Source organism: Sorex araneus, chromosome X (genome assembly GCF_027595985.1).
Source record: "Sorex araneus isolate mSorAra2 chromosome X, mSorAra2.pri, whole genome shotgun sequence".
In the NCBI taxonomy this organism is placed as follows: domain Eukaryota; kingdom Metazoa; phylum Chordata; class Mammalia; order Eulipotyphla; family Soricidae; genus Sorex; species Sorex araneus.
The window spans coordinates 177,901,759-177,915,498 of record NC_073313.1 but is presented as its reverse complement, the minus strand read 5'-3'; the positions used below and the strand labels follow the sequence as shown (position 1 = coordinate 177,915,498).

Here is a 13,740-nt window from a genome sequence, read left to right as displayed (position 1 = left end):
CAGACAATGTAAAATTCAAGCGACTGATACTTTTGTTAACATCTCTAATTCTGTCCTCATTTTAAGGACATGTGTATTACACCCAACACTTCTCTAAACATTTGCTCTGAAGAGTAAATGAAATGAGAATTGTAAATGGCACAAAGCATGTGCTTGTTACACAAATCAAGGATGACTGCACATGATTTCACTTTGTTCAAAAGTTGATGCTTTTAGCAAGCTACCATTCAAAATAAAAAAAAAAAAAAAGGAACACATGCACATCACACAAACACATCGTAGCCAACAGTGCTCAGGGCTTATTTCTGGTTCTTTTCTCAGAGATCATTTCTGGTGGGACAAAATTATTTACATTTCAACATAATTTTACTGCCAAGAATTAAAACCACTTAGTACATGTGATGACATAACTTTCAGAGAACCTAGTTCTGTAACATATCAAATGAAGTCATCTGGTGAAATCATCATGTGACAATACATGTTGGGGGAAGTGGAACTTTGCTTAGTGTTATAGATTTAATCAAGATATGGAAACAATCCAAAGGCCTAATGCCAGATAAATGGATGAGAAAAATGTATTATACATGCATAATGGAATTCCACTCAGCTGTAACAAAAAAAAAAAACCCAAAAACACAAGCTTTTGTTTTTTGTGATAACTTGAATGGAACTGGAAGAGATTATACTAAATAAAATCAGTCCAGAGGAGAAATCCAAGAATGGATTGCTTTTCTTTTCTTTTTTTTTTTTTAATTTTTTTGGTCACACCGGCAATGCACAGGGATGACAACTGGCTCTGCACTCAGGAATTACTCCTGGCGGTGCTCAGGGGACCATATGGGATGCTGGGAATCGAACCCGGTTTCGGTCATGTGCAAGGCAAATGCTCTTACCCTCTGTGCTATCACTCCAGCCCAGAATGGACTGCTTTTTAAATGGCATATTAAATAGACAAATTCTTCCCTAGGTGATTTTTTTGTTATTCATGTTAGTGGCACTATTACTTCTGAGTAATAAAAGTTCTGGTCATCTACCCCAGGCTATTTAAGCACATGCAGCTATATTACAAATAGAAGAGAGAACCTCGAGTACCAATTGTTCTAAATCTTTAATTTCCTGGAGAGGAAAAAAAAAACCCTTATGTCAAAATAATTAATGAAACCACCACGATCTCAGCAGATGTAAAAAATATTCAAAACCATTGACCAGTAATTACATATATATTTGAAGAGCAGATTGGATTATATTCAGAATCCATATGAAATTGACATCTGCTTCAATGTAAAAGAACAAGAAATATGGAATCAGAATTTCAATATCATTTTTGAGAGCTGAAATAGAGGGAATATCTATAAGATCTCTTTCTTGTTATAAAAAGAAATAGGTACTGGCTTCAAGAAAATGTACTTTTATAATCTACCACCATATTGTTATTCACCAATGGTTTCCTTCAAATTATACTAAGTCAAAATTCAAATTACATGTAATAGTGTCTAGCCTATAACTTAATATGAAAACCAAAAACATTCCCAAGGTAGTATCTGGACATGCTGATGAAACTGAACTGAATTTGATAGCAATTATTAACACTTTTGAGTATATTTTAATCACTATAAAATTTTCTAATGCTAATGTCACTTATCTTAAAACCACTGATTAAATTATCATGCTAATTTTGATGTGATTAATCAATTTCTTCAGTCAGCCACCTAAATAGTACAACAAATATAAATTGATAGTTATTTGATCATTTGATTCTTGAATTTATAGAGCAGTGCATAGTCTAGGTTTTTAAAATCTAGTCTTTTTGATATCATGACTGACAATATTATTAATAGTCATTCTCCAGGAACACACTACTGCTACAGTATACTACCACCAGAGAATCAGTATTCTTCTTCCACTTTCTCCAGGTTCCCTCACACATGATCCCCATTCTCCACTTAGCAAATTCAATTCTGAAGGCAGATTCTCAGGGTCTGTTTTCCTTGGACATAGTTTATTTCTTACTCAGGAATAACAAGAATCCCGCTAATCACCGATCTCTCGGGCGGGCTCAGTAACCTCTCATTTCGTCCTTTCCCTGAGATCTTAGAAGGCTATCTAGACTTGGCCCTCTTAAAGATGTTGCACTGGGGGCTCTTTCAGGGTCAGGGGAATGAGATACAGCTTGTTACTGGATTTAGCATATGAATACACCATGGGAAGCTTGCAAGGCTGTCTCATGTGGGCAGGAAACTCAGAAGATTGCCAGTTTCTCCCAGAGGGAGAAGCAGGCTGCATGATATCTGAGAACTTGCTTTTAAGTCTCTCTCTGGATGTTGGCCTTGATGCTATTACACACACCGGGGCTCCTCTGCCAGTACCTTCATGCATGAGGCCTGTCCGAATGTGTGGAGAGGGCCTCCAGCAAGGCTGTAGCTAGGTTCCGGTGGTCTTCGGCAGCTGGGAGCTCTGCTCAGGGTGGGGAGGGAAGCTGGAACCCATAGTATAGTATTTCTTACTATTTTTAAAAAATAATTTATGTAGCAGAGATCATTTTCTCTTTGTTCTCAATTCATTCAGCATGGTACCCTCTAGTGCCATCCAAGTTCCAGTAATCTCCAAGATTTCATATTTTTTAATAGCTGAATACACATTCCACTGTGTTTATAAACATCAATTGCAATATCCGCTCATCTGTTTTCGAGCATTTGGATCCAGATCTTAGCTATTGTAAATAGTGCTGCTGCTATGAATATGAGTACAGATAATCTTAACAATTTTGTGGGGTTGTTGTTTTGCTTTGGGGTCTTATAGATACAAAGCCTAACTTCTGAAACCTATAGAGTCTTAGTTTTTAATTTTTTGAGAAGCCTCCATCTTGCTTTCCATAGACTTGAACTAGACAAAATGTCCATAAATTGGGAAGGAGGATTCATTTTTACCATATCCTGCCAAAACTGGTTGTTTTGGGTTCATTTTAATTTTGATTTTATCTATTATTTTTGTGTTTGTCTTTTTCACTTGTATGATATCCCATTGTCACTTTGATTTGCATTACCCTGATGATAAGTGATGAAGATGGCTTTTGTAAACTTTGAGGAAGTGTCTGGTCAGTAACTCTTCACAGTTCTTTTTATTTTTTTTAATTCGCTCTAGTATCTGATGAAATTATTAATTTTTTCTCATTAAGTTTCAGGAGAACCTTATGAATCTTGGTCACTAGCCCTTCACTAGATATGTGGTGAGCAATTTTATTTTCTACTCAGTGGAGTGTCATTTTGTTCTAGTCATTGTCGTTTGCAGTGCAGAAACATCTCTGTTTGCTGTAGTCCCATTTGTTTATTTTTGCTCATTTTTTAGACGATGGCTTATAGTCCTTGAAGATATTTCTAAAGACAATATTTGGGAGGTGAAAACCAATGTTTTGATACACTTACAAAACAATTCAAGACAGGCAAAGTCAACAGCAAGGGAAAAAAAAGATAATCAAAATGTTGACTCACACTGAACTGAGAATTATATAATGCAGCCTAAAAATTATTCTAATCAATATATTAGATGATACTGTTCATTGCCAAATAAAAGAACACAATTTGTGCAACCTCTTGGCAGAAAGCATAAAATTTGATTTTCAATTTTCTATCCTCTTTGTTCTTTGCTTTACCAGTAGGTGATGTTTGGATAGTGAATACCTCAGAAAATTAGAATTTCTATGTGAGAAGAAATTGAGTAAGTCCCCTCCCCAACTTTAGGGAATTTTTGATGAACATATAAGAGGAAATGAATATTCAAAGGTAAAAGTCATTAAGAGTTTGGGGTTGAGAATATTCACAATCTAAATTAGCCTACTATGACTGACTCAACTAGAGATGAGGTTTGATAAAAACTTACAAAGACAGACTATCAAACTTTTTGCCAGCTTAAAATAAAATGAATAGCAAATTAAAACAGAATATAATTGAAGGTTAGATATACTGAAGTTGAATTAATACTGAAAATTATTTTAGAATCACTATTTTGAGTGACTTTTATAAAAACTTCAAACTACAAAACTGAATATCATTTTAAAACATCCCCACATATGGTAATAGCTTAAGGTCTCTGAGGAAGTCACGTTGGGGTTAGTATTTGGGTTGCTACCTACCGTGGCTTTATTTTTTAGGGGGAGAGAAGGGAGGAGTATTAAAAGTATAAATCTATCCCACAATAAAAAAAAATTGCTGGAAGGCATACAGTGGAAACGACATTTTCTGTGTTGGTTGTGAAAATACAAAGTGTTATGGCCATTTGGGAAACACTAATCGCAAATGAAAACAAAATATATTCTGTTTCATCATCAATCCCAAATTCGGATCTTTGTCTCTTAGCACCAACTGCTGAGAATGATAAGGAGTGATGTTTATGCCAGCAGTGTTTACAAAGGCCAAATAAAAGAGTCAAAGAGAATACATGAGATTCTGAAAGGCTTATCATTCATCCACATTGTTTCAAAACATCAGGAGGACAAATCAGGCTTTCAGGAGAATAAATGAAAGAAACATGATTTGACTTGGAGGAGTGTCATTGACATAATTTCAGGTTATAAAAGCAAGGCAAAAATACAAAGTTTTTCAGTATGAATTCATTTTTGAGAATCACACAGTGGCAATGTCCACAAACTTATTCTAGCCAGAACCTCACCAACAGATACATGAGGCATTCCTCTTTTGCTTCATAGCTTGTCCCTTTAAGATTGAATATCTGGCCCCTTTTGCTACACTCTGTGGTGCTAAGGCTTTATTGAAGAAAAAAGTACACAAAAGAAAAATATTCACTAAAGCAAAAGGTTTAAAAAGCTTATTGTATCTCCCTCAGTAATTAATTAGTAATTGAGTAATAGTTACAGAGGTTGATAAATTGAATAATGAAGACTAAAATCTACATTTCTAAAACTTTATTGCAAACTAGTTGTTTCAGTTTCTGCTTCTTTGTTAGGTGGGTCTGGTTATTTTCCTCCAAAACAAGGGTTTCTTAGCTATAAACTGGAAGGCATTTGCTTCTGGTAGTAGTTTTAGCATGCCAGTTCAATAGTTGTGTCTCACTGGCAGTTTGTCATATACCTATGAGAGGTATAATTTAACTAATAATACCTATATATTAGTTAAATACACACATATGATAGAATATGTAAAGATAAAAGATTGGGAAATACATTTAAGAACTTGATCACATTTATGTTCTATGTAAATTTAAATGTTTATTCTTCATAAATAATTGTGCATGCATTTGTATATATATGCAAATGAACATTAATTTTAATAAGAATAATGATGGAGTATGCCAGTTACATGAACAATAGCTTAATGGGATAGTGGGGTTTGGGTCACAGTAGGCAGTGCTCAGGGCTTACTCTGGATCTGCACTCAGGGATCACTCCTGGGTACTTTGAGGGACCATATGTGGTACTAAAGATTGAACCCAGGTTGACTGCAAACAAGGCAAGCACATATCCTGCTGTACTACTGATCTGGCCTCAGATATTTGTGTTTTCCTACCCCTGCGTTGTTGAGATTGTTCTGTGCTCAAAGACCAGTCCTAGTGCTACTCAGGGACCATAGATGGAGCCAGAAATCTAATGAGGGTCTTTAGTGTGCAAGGTTAGCACTTTAACCCCTGCTCTATTTCTTCAGCCCAAGTTATTTTTTTATGCTCCTTATTTAAAATATTTTTATTGATACATTGCATTTTATATAGTGTAGGTTTCATGTGTACATCTTTGAAAATCAGCATGCTTGTCTATCCAATTAAATTTACCATTAATAGTTCAGTTTTCTCCTTCACATTACACTTGCTAATCCTCATAAAATGTACAAGAGAGTGCTCCAAAATAATTCTTTGATCCTAAAATTCATTACTGCCCAAGTTGAAAATCTCTGAGCACTATATATGTTACAACCAAGTGTAATTTCAACTGTTATAGTTTTAATTTTCAACATTATAATAAAGATGTTTTCTTAATTACAATAATTTTCTACCTTGACACAGCTGACATTTAGAACTGAACATTTCTTTGTTGATGAATTCTGTTTTGTGTTTTGTGAATAAGTGATAACATTACTAGCTATTACATTTGATGCCAACAGCATCCCTTTACCTCAGCTGTGACAATGCAAAATAAATTCAAATGGACAGAAATCACTCCTAGTTGTAAAAGACTAATTTTGAAGTAGGTAAGTTCTTTGCATGTGCATGTTTCATAAACAAAATAGTTTGATATCACAATCATCTAAAGTCAATTTACAATATGTTATTTGCAGGTACCCTGCTCTCTCTGGAGCTATAAAAAATTTAAAGGTACATCACTGTTATCAAATATCTTAGTTTTGGTAGGTAAAAATCTAAAATACAACAACAATCAGAAGAAAGCAAATCTTTAAGAATGGCAGAGATAGGAAAATGTTTAGAAAAATAATTGTAGCAATCAAATAATAGACGCAATTAGGCACTGCTAGAAGAAGGTATATGATTCATGAGCACTTTTAAGAAATACTTCACGTAAACTGTAACATTCACAACAGAAAGTGATTTTTTGGGATTAATAAACTAGAGCAAATGTCCCACGACAGTCTGCACGTAGGATAATCTGCCACCCTTGTTCCAGAAACTCATAAATAAATCTTAAAAAAGAAAAACTAGCTGCAAAAACTTCTCGAGTACCTGTTCCTGGCTGAAACTTCCAGGGTGATCTTGGAGGTGGGCAGGGCAGTTCCTGCCCTAATAAAGCAATGACAGGAGCAGCCACCCCCTAAGATGTCGCCCATGCCTTCAGCAGGACTGCCCAGTTAAATATTCTGAATGTTCTGGAGCTTGCAGCTGCAACTATCCAACTCTGATATCCCGATAATATCACAGCAGATTGAGTGCGATGTTATTATGAACACAGAAGCCAACCAATTTCCATGAACAAAAACATTAACATAGAAGGCTTAACTTGCATTAACTTGCAACAACAGCTTAGTAAACCCTCAGGCAAGGATTTAATGTCCCTGTGGTAAGATACGATTTTCACAAATTTTCATCTACATAATATTTCTTGATCATTTCATTAGACATTTAGTGGTGACAGGTAATATAAAACAAATTATTGTGATCCTGCTATGGGGTCAGGCTTGAGGGCTGATTGGGAAAATAGAGACAATGGCAGAGGGAAGGTGACAGTGATATTGGAATATTGCATGCCTGTACTAAATCATCATGAACAACTTTATAAACCATGATGTTTAAGCAAATTGGAGGGGGTTCACTAGAGCAGAAGTGACACCCAGTTGAAGGAACAATGAAGTAACAGCAGAACAACAACAGAAATAGTAGGAGGACACTTCTATAGGATATCAATTAACTCTATCTAGCAATATTTTCATTAAAAATGGAAATAGGGCCAGGTTATGAAAGTGCTAGTATAATAGTATAATTTATAGTATAAAATAGTATAAGCCCATTTTTTTAGTACTTGATAGCTTTTGGTTATTCATGAAGCAGGAAAATGATTTGATCAGTATTAGGAAAATATTTACAAAAATAATTTTAGCAATCAAATAATAGATGCAATTAGTGCTAGAAGAAAATAACTCAAACATTCTGCTTCATAGGGTTGATAAATGTCAAAATAAAGTCATTTTTAAAATAAGACATCCTACTTATGTCTAAAATGTTCATATATTCTACTGCTGCTATTTTAGCAAACTGATTTTGATTCTTCTAATCTCACTTTCCAGAATTAGTTATTGCAGTGATTTTATCCTATATGTCACCTTAATTCATATACAGTTATTACCACTTCTAGTACTCTAATAGACTTAGGATATCAGACAATCATAATCTTGTTTTGCTCCCAGGCCATTAACCGGATTTCAAACACATCATATTTCCTGGTACAATACTGGATTCAAAATTTTGTGGAGTATTTTTCATTATTTTACAAGAACAAATTTAAATTGTCACTCCTCTGAGCTTACAATGCCTTAAATAATTCATACCAAGTTAAACATGTTTATTAAAATTCAATTTAATAAAGATTGAGAAAAAGAGTTGAGGTAGTGTAAGAAATAGTGATGAACTTTGTTATTTTTATTTTTAAAAGTAATGTTTAGGGGCCTGGCAGATTACAATATGTAGGGAAATAGTTTTCTGCACCACTGAACTGATTTTATCCATAGAAACACATACTGCCCCACACATGGTTCCCAGATCCTGAGTAATTCCTGAGCACAGGTCAGGGATAAGTCATTAATACTGTAATGTATGCCCTTCCATCAAAAAAATTAAAAAATAAAAAAATAAGCATTATGCTGGAAATAAATGACTTAAACAGAGACTATAGGTATTTGCAATAATTATGATGATATATTAGTTTTAGAAGTATTTTAATATTAACTGTATTAAAACATAATTATAAATGCACATTCCTTTTATTAAGAAAAAGAGATTTATGAATAAATCACTTTAAAGTCCATCAAGCATATAAGATGTTACAAAACAATTAAAATGCATCTAAAATAAAAATAATAGACATAAAACATTCTATTAATAGATGTAATTTCATTGAATTAGAAGTAAACTTTAGTATTTTTTGAATTTTCTGTTTTGGTTCTGGGGTCAGAAATTATGTTGCTCAAGGCTTACTTCTAGTTTTGCACTCAGGAATCACTCCAGGTGGGGGTTGGGTACCTTATCCAATGCCAGGAATAAAGCCTGGATAGCCAACATGGAAGGTCAGTGATTTAACTGATTTGCTATCTCTCTGACCTTGATAAAAATCCCTAAGTAAACATTTATAGGTAAAATGCTCTCATTTGGATTCATATAATTGTGTTTCTTTGGAAAGCATGTAAAAATCCATCCAATTTATAAAAGTCTTAATATATTTATTTTACAATTAAAATAGTTTTTAAAATGACAATAATAAATATTGCCAAGCTTGTAAATAAGTGGGACTCCTATGAACTTCTAATGGGCCAGTTGATTGATAATATAACAGATTTTATGAAAGTATGATATGCATAATAATATCATATGATGCATCTAACATATATATGTATCATTCTGTCATCTACATATATAGCCATCTGTATGCATATATTTATATATAAAGAAGACATACATGTATATATGTATAAGTATTTACCATATAATATAAAATAAATGTTATGGTTTGGCATAACCTAGAGACATGTTTTTGTTGCATCACATTGATAGACTTGCCTTTAGTTTCTGCAGCTAACTTTTATTTATTTATTTTCTTTTTTGTTCTTGGGCCATGTGCAGCTCTGCTCAGGGTTTACTCCTGATATGCTCAAGAATCAATCCTGGTGGTGGTACTGAGGAAACCATATGGGTTCAGGGGTTCAAAGTCAGGTGAGCAGTATACAAATCCAGTGCACTACTTAACGCATATCTCTCTAGATGCACTTTTATCTAATATCCACTTTTATTCCCCAACACCCCCAGCAAAAAAAAAAAAAAATAGTAATAAAAGAAAGGGCCTGGAACAGGGAAATGACTTACATGATTATGAATTTAAGACAAAAAAGATATATTTCATTTCTTTGAAAATGCACACTGTTCTGTAAAGGTTTTACAAAATAAGAACTTTTTGAAAGGGCTCCCTGAAATGAGTAATTGCAAATGTCAAGGGATGAGAGTTCTCTTATTGTGATTCTATCTTGAGTGTGTCAGGTACTGGTGCAAAGGTGACATAAATGATTTAAATTATTTAATCTATATCCCAGAGATGTTCCTGTAGAGAAATTAAAGAAGAAATATATAACAGGCACATGATTTATCCAAAGCCCAAATGTCACAGGTTATCAAACTATTTAAATTACATTCATAAAATTATGTTGAATTATATTAAGGGATATGCAGAATTTATGAAATATTAGCAAATTAAGAAAACATGAATTTTGGGAGGCTGGAGAAATAGTACTGCATGTAGGGTACTTGTTTTGCATAAGTCTGACTCAGGTTTGATCTCTAGCACCCCAGGCCAAAGGAAGAATAATTAATTTACCTCCCTGGTACCAGTTTCCTGGAGCACAATTCAATTGTGCCTGCTGCTTCCTGTGGCCTTTGGGATAGCATCTCACAGCTCTGGCCTAAGAACATCTCTACCCAGTTTCACTCTGTATTTCTAGTCCTCTGTCTCTTTCTGACACGGTAGTTTCAGTGGAGACTCTACACTCAGTGTACTCTGATGAGTCTAATACAAAGTCTAATGTCCCTGCATTGTGGAAAGTTACTTTGGTTTTGAAATGGCTACAGCTCAAAGTCTGTAAAATTATATTGACAGCTTCAAGTCTGTCATGTTACACAGCAGCTAAAACCTGTAGCATGGTTCTGAGGTATGAATATTTCTGGGTGAAACAAAGGCTATTACCCTATGATAAGGATCAACTCAGGAATGGCTGCTCCTAGCCTGGGATAACTCTGGGTTTACGCTTTACTGGGATCACCATAGCCTGAGATTAGATGATTCAGTGAGTAAAGAACAATATTGAATTATGTGAAAAATTTGTGCACTCAGTGCCCCAGCATGGTCCTATAAGGTTGAGACATGGACACACCAGTTGAGGCAGTGAGTTGGTTGAGCAGAACAAGAGAGGATTCCTGATGAGTATGAGAATGGCTTCTCCCAACACATGCAGCAGTGTCAACAGTCTGTGATGGAATCTATAAGATCTGATTCTCTTTTCACTTTAGAAAGTGCTTGCATAAAGCTGGTTATTCTCTGCATTCTTCCTTCATCACCCACTCATCTTAGGTTGCTGTTTTGTGGCTGATACCAGAATACCAGCCCCTTGTCTCCTTCATTCTCTGCTTTTCCCATCCCCTATTTAGGGGAAGCATTATTTACATCTGAAGTTGTCCACAGTTCTGCATTTTGCTTAGATAGAGTTGACCTATGGTTCTTCTATGTCCCTCATGGATGATGTGTTTAGTTCAGATTTTATGGATTCTTTATGTTGATGCCATAGGAGAACACACAGAACTGTTCCTTTATGGCCATCTTTGACTCACTCTCAAAATTCTTCAGGGATTCCATAAAGAAGAGTTGAGGGAGATCAGAAGGAATTCTTATATATTTATCAATGGGTCTGTGTCTAATGCTTTCCAGTTTATGGACATATTGATAAGAAAATAAATTGAAAAATGCAGAAAGTGGAACAAGCTTTTGCTATCTCCAATGCACGTTTTCCCCACAGCCCTAGACACTTTATTCCACTTCATGCAATTTCAAGACATCCTTGGCCAAAAATCAAGAAATATTGGGTGTTTTTAAAGTCCTAAAACATGCAAACACTTTAAACTTTTTCATCCCTAAATAGATTTATCACTAAAGTAACCATAAAAAAGTAAATTTAGTAATGGAATGTCTTGATCCAGAATTAATTTTATTCCAGTTAATATTCTTATGAACTTAAAATTTAATTAAGCCAATGATGTAATAAGGATAAAAAATCATTTTCATTCAAGCATGAATTTGGTTCAAGAGTGAAAAAAACACTTAAAATAAGTTTTCTTTTTCTTTCATCTTGTGAGATTTTATAGAAATGACTATCTCTCATGTATCAGTTAATCTGCCTGTTATAATGGGAAGAAGGACAGGTATAACTAACCCTACTTAAGGTGCTTGTCTAAGTGTAACATATTATTTCATAATAACTTCTTTGTGGATTAAATCATCTAAATAGTTGTTTGAAAGAGTTATTCTGATTCTACATAGTTCCTGTTTGGCTGTTTGCAACATAATACTGACTGCTGACCACCTTTCACTTGATTTGTATATAATGACAAATAACAAAGTGAGTGCTTTGACTGTGAGGATACATTCAAAATAATATTTTATTTCTTATCATTCAAAAAAACATAAAGGTCAAGTTTTTCCAACATTCTGACCTAGTATATTTTTAGATTATGTATTAATCCACCTATATGACAAGAAAAATCTCATCCTAAGTATGTCTCATTAACTTGCAATTACAGGCACACTTTTTTCTGTACTTCACCTTACAAGTTTTTCAAGAAGAGACATTGACAAACAGAAATCTACCTAGAGTTAAGAATTATAAATCCTTTTGATTCAACAAAACTCTTCAAGTGCTAATGTCCAATGATATTAAACATTTAATCTTATTTTCAAAATAACCTTGGACTGTATTTTATGCTGGAGGTGAAAAGTTTAAAGTTGTAAGAAGATAAATTGTTTGGGGGTATATGCATAGAGGTATGATATTTATAAAGCTCATTCATTTATAATTTCACAGTGTTAAAAATTGTGTGCTATGCCTATAAACAGGAGGATCAAATTTCATTATTATATCAATGAATGCATGATTTAGAATAATAAATGTAAGTAAATTTTAAATAAAAACAATATATTTATACTATAAAGTAAAGGATTACTAGATATGAGTGAGAGATTGAAGGACAGGAGGGCATACTGTGGTTTCACATGATGCATAATTTTCTAGTCAATGCACTAGTTTCAGTCTATTTGGCTAAGCATGAAAAGGCAAAACAAAAATTTTAACAGAGGAAATAGCATAATAAAAGGCAGGCTGAAATAACCAGATGTTGAATACACAATTTATATAAGGAACAAAAAAGAAAAGAAGAAGCAATGGCAAGGCAAAGGTCTATGAATTGAGGGTAAGTGGACCAAACTGTAGATAGATATAATAGAAATATTTTTTTAATGGAGAGAAACTATATTGAAATGGGATCTTTTTCTTAACAACTATTAATTTATTTCATTGAATGATCCCAACTAATGTTATTTCCATCAAAAGACTGATGAAAATAGTATCAGTCCATTAAAGAGACAAAAGAATGGATAAAGTGTTCTGAAAAGAATTTTAATAATAATTCTTGAATCACAAATTTAACATTGAATTGATCTCAAAAATCATTGTTGTCCTCTCTGTTCAGGTTGAAAGGAAGGAAATGAAATCTCCAAAAATGTTTTTTGTTTCAGAAGTCTCATGATAGAACAGGTAAAAGAAACAGATAATGTATGACTTTTCACATAAGCTATGGAATGTATGCATTTCTACATGCATAGAACTTTACTTTTAGAACAGATAAAACCAATAGTAATAGAATAGCAGATGTTTGGACAGAGCATGGTGGCTTTACTGGAAAAGGCAGATTAAGTCTCCTTTGATGATTCTTGAAGCTGTATCAAAAAATGCACAGTGAAATTCTGAGTTGATGCCTCCAACCAACATCCTTGTTTGTTTTTTTTATAATTGCAAAAAGAGATAATTAAATATAAGAAAAAAAATAACAAGATTATATTGTAATTTTGAAATCAGTCTTCCTGCAAAGCCTTTTTTAAAAAGAATTTGAAATTAATAATAAAAAGGGATAAGAGGATATATATCATAAGAGGAAGAAAATAAGATTTGAGGAAAAAAGTTAAGATGTATTTTCTCAAAATTGTTTAGGTTACATAAACTGCAAGTTTGATACCGAGAATCCTGCATCATAACAACTCAAGCAACAGAATGCTCTTAATATGTTGATCCAACCAAAGACCATCAAGCTCCTTACCCTAGATTAAGTAATTAAATAATTACAAAGTCTTTATCAAGGATATCTCTCATGTCAGTTACTCTGGTTGGCAAAATTTATCCCAAGATTGCAACTATTGCCTCTAACAAACAGTACTCCGCCCTGTTATCTCTTGAACAATGATCACTACTCCTTGGCTCATTA

At 33.7% G+C, this 13,740-nt stretch overlaps 1 protein-coding gene across 2 annotated transcripts in view; it reads right to left on the bottom strand.

Annotated features, from left to right (window-relative positions):
- The window catches only part of DPP10 (dipeptidyl peptidase like 10), a 667,274-nt gene that overhangs the window by 91,022 nt on the left and 562,512 nt on the right, over positions 1 to 13,740 (bottom strand). The gene's annotated exons all lie outside the window — the stretch shown is intronic.